The sequence below is a fragment of the Lathyrus oleraceus genome, chromosome 6 (assembly GCF_024323335.1).
Source record: "Lathyrus oleraceus cultivar Zhongwan6 chromosome 6, CAAS_Psat_ZW6_1.0, whole genome shotgun sequence".
NCBI lineage: Eukaryota > Viridiplantae > Streptophyta > Magnoliopsida > Fabales > Fabaceae > Lathyrus > Lathyrus oleraceus.
Genome location: NC_066584.1, coordinates 59038906 through 59042805, shown reverse-complemented (window position 1 = coordinate 59042805; position 3900 = coordinate 59038906). Strand labels below are relative to the sequence as shown.

Below are 3900 nucleotides of genomic sequence, written 5' to 3'. Positions count from 1 at the left end.
TAGTCATCAACTATAACAAAGCCATAACAGTTTCCACCTAAGCTTTTGGTCCTAGAAGGACCAAAGAGGTCCATATGAAGAAGTCTGAGAAGTCTAGATGTTGAAACAACACTTTTTGATTTAAAAGAGACCTTCGTTTGCTTCCCCATTTGACATGCTTCACATAGATGATATTTTGTGAAAATCATTTTAGGAACACCAATGACTAGATCATTTGAGGTTACCTTGTTTAGTAAGTCAAAGTTAATATGAGATAAGCACATATGCCACAACCAAGAGCTTTAACTCATGGTAGCAAGGAACTTAGTACCAACCAAGGACACATCATATAAATTTAGCATATAACTATTATTGACTCTCAAGACCTTAAACACACAATCCTTCTTCTCATTATGCTCAAATAAACAACACATATTAGTGAAAGTGACTTTAAAACCTTTATCACAAAGTTTTCTAATGCTAAGAAGGTTGTGTTTAAGACCATCAACAAGCATTACATCGGAGATAATAGTAGATGAGGAATTACCTCAACTACCTTTTCCAAGAATAACTCATTTATTTTTATCTCCATAGTGACGAATCTCTTTTTCTTTGGCACAAAATCAATGAAAAGCGATATGTTACCCTCCATATGCCTTGAACATCCACTATCAAGATACCACATCTTTTCGGTAGATTCAATACATTCAACCTGCAAAATTAAACAAAGGAAATAGGTACCCAATTTTCATTGGGTCCTTGAGGAAGTGAGTAAAATCAAGGTTTAGTTTAGGAAAACATTGAGAGACACCTTTAGGAACTAACATCTTCCTAAATTTTCACTTTTCAATGGTATGACCTTTTTTGCAACAATAATGACAATATATATTATGATGAGTTATGCTTTTACCATTTAAATCCTTTTTAAAAAATTTATGCTTTTTGTATGAATGATTCAAAGATCTTTCATACTTAGAAGGATTAATAGCAAATGCACTTTTAGGTTGTAAAGTTGTGTCTAATTTGAATTGAAGAGAATTCATCTCTTTTTGCCAATTATGATAAGATTCACAACCAAACCTAGAAGGTTATTCACACATATTCTTGTCACTTTGAATATCTATCATAGATCTCTTAATTGCTTCTAACTTCCTTTCGGATTCTAATACTTTAACTTCTAATTACAAAAATATATTTTCATGTGAAGCTAATTTATTAAAAGCACTTAATGCTTCTCTATGAAGATTATCAAAAGCGTCTTGCAATTGAGAATAAGATAAGTCACTAGTAAGCTTAAGTTTAGAAGGACTTACTTGTTTCTTCTTCCTTACATTATCCATAAGACAAATTTGAGACGATTATACACTTGAAGTGGAGCTTTCATCACTTGAGGAATCACTTGCACTCTCACAAGCTACATAAGCTCTTCTGGATTTACCAGGCTTCTTGTGATGCTCTCTTTCTTTGTATTTCTTAATCATGGGAAATTCCGGTCTATAATGACCAATTTCACCATAATTATAACAGGAGCTTCTAAATTTACCTTTCATATTTTCACCATCTTTTGAAGACTTGGACTCCCTTCTAAATTTTGCTAAGTTGCCTTCAGAGTGCTTGGCCTTGTTCTTCAAAATATGTTTTCCAATCATGAGATCACAACTTCTTATCATTATCATCCCACTGATTTTTCGGTTTTGGTACAATGACGCCTTCACCATTGGTCATTGTAACTGGATTAGGAACATTGGCGATAGTCATGTAAATCATAAGCCATGTTCATACAATGTCCAACACTTATAAAAAAAACCAAAATTACCATGCTCAGTTCACATCCTCAAGTTAACATCTATAAGGCCAATGCATCCAAAAAGTCCAAACAGAAATGACACATATATCCAGCCCACACATTACGTAGCTCATTTCACACCTTCATATCCAATTTTAGCAAACTAACATCAACATTTCTAACAGAATCAACTAACATCAACATTACGAACATGTATTCTAAATCCCTTAATAGTTAACTAGTTTCTAAGTCAGTTCAAACCATAGCTAACAAAATCCTGATTATTTTAACCTAACAAAATTTTGAATCTAACATGTAACTAGTTTAAACTAACTGTCAAGATCATTCCACTAATATTTAATCAGTTAGCATTAATAGTTCCATTAACGAAAACACCAACATTATAATGATTCTAACAAACATCAATTAGTAGTTAACCAATCCTAACAGTTAAATGAATCAATCAATTAAACAATACCCTAACTAGTTTTCAAACTACTATTAACCATAAACCAATTAGCACTACTAACTCCTAGCTTCTAACTCTAACCGATTTTACTAAATAGTTTAACTTCTACTTGCCACACTAATTGTTTCCTAACTAACGTTTTTCATTTTTCTAACATCTAGTCCAACACGCCTTTAATTTCTAATGCTAACTAATTAACAGATTAGCTAATTAACTACTAACTAATCAATTAACTAATTTCCTAATTCAATTCACTTCTAAATCCTAACTAACTAATAGTTCAAATCCCCAAATATTAACAAACTTAAATAACAAATTATCTTAACTCCTAACTATCATAGTTCAAGCTCCTAAATCAACAACAATTTCCTTTAATAAATTCAATCAACATAAAGTTTCTTACTAACTGATTCAATTAACTAACAGTTCCATTAATTAAGCTAACTACACACCATAGCAATCCAACTAACATTTCTAACTGTCAATTCAAACTAACACTGTCTTTTAACTATTAACTAACTTGGCTCATGAATCAACTAACTTCCATCTAATTTCACAGTTGCCCTAACTCCAAACTACCTTTGCCCTAAGAGTTATCCAATTCAGTTATGAATTCCTTCTTCAATCTCTCTATTTAAACTTTCCTTCTACAATCAACAAAAAACAATCACAATTCCCCACCACTCTCATCATTATGCAAATTCTCTCAAATTTCTCTTCTCGCAACCAAAAACTCACCTAGAGCTTAATCTTCCATTGTTGAGCAAAATTTCACCTTGAAGTTTTGCTTTAACGGAGCTTAACCTTATCAATCTTCTACACTCTCTTCACTCAAAAATAAAAGCACACACCAATTCCATACATACTAAGTTCAGAAGAAGAAGGATGGAAAATTGCAAGAAATGAAGTGTGAAGCGTTTACCTGGTTATATTTTCTCTCCATCTGCGTCTTCAAGCTCTTCAATTTTGTTACCAGGGTGTATACATTATAGTGGGGAATAAAAGCCCCAAAGTCTCTAGCTTTGATTACCATCCTAGGTCATTCAATTTTAGTTTGTATGTTCTAGGGTTCTTGATGTTGCAATTCGGATTAGGGATATGACTTGACTTTTAGGTGATAAGAGTGTGAGAAATAGAGAGAGGAGGACGAGAGGGGTTCAATGGTGATGGTTTTAGCAGGTTCTTGGTGGCTCTTCCTCCTTTGGCGCGGAGGAGCGATTTCCGGAGGGGAGAAATGTTAGAGAGTGAGAGAAGTGTCTAGTGGGAATACTTAATAGGGTGAGTGGATCCACTCCATCTTCTTTGCCCCTATGATTGAGCCAAAAAACTAAGCCCAATGAGGCTTTACTGAATCACACTCCAATGTTGTTAACTCACCCCCTCTCTTTCTGATTTCAAACAAAAAAATGCACTTGGGCTTTGCTTACCATGGGCTTGCGCCCCAATGGATTATTACATGCCCTCTTTTCCTCCATACACCTCCTAGTAGAGTCTGATGTGATTATTTAATTATTGTTTGAAAATTCTTTTAATTTTTTCTTATAGACATTAAATACACATCAAAAAATATGTAACTCTTTAGGTTAGATTTTAATTAGGTTAGGATAACTGAATTTAATTGTTAGTGTCATACCCCAAAATTTGCCCATTAATATTTCAAGATATT

At 33.3% G+C, this 3900-nt stretch overlaps 1 long non-coding RNA gene across 2 annotated transcripts; it reads right to left on the bottom strand.

The window, feature by feature from the left end:
* Window positions 1-206: 206 nt before the first annotated feature.
* LOC127096771 (uncharacterized) lies at window positions 207-3539 on the bottom strand. 2 transcript variants are annotated; one of them, XR_007792819.1, is made up of 3 exons: window positions 3157-3539; window positions 1293-1906; window positions 207-691 (listed from the first exon to the last, which is right to left on the bottom strand). It is a non-coding gene; the product is annotated as an uncharacterized LOC127096771 (long non-coding RNA). The 2 variants fall into 2 exon arrangements; XR_007792818.1 differs by lacking the exon at window positions 3157-3539 and having other exon boundaries at window positions 1293-3148.
* Between the last annotated feature and the right edge of the window lie 361 nt (window positions 3540-3900).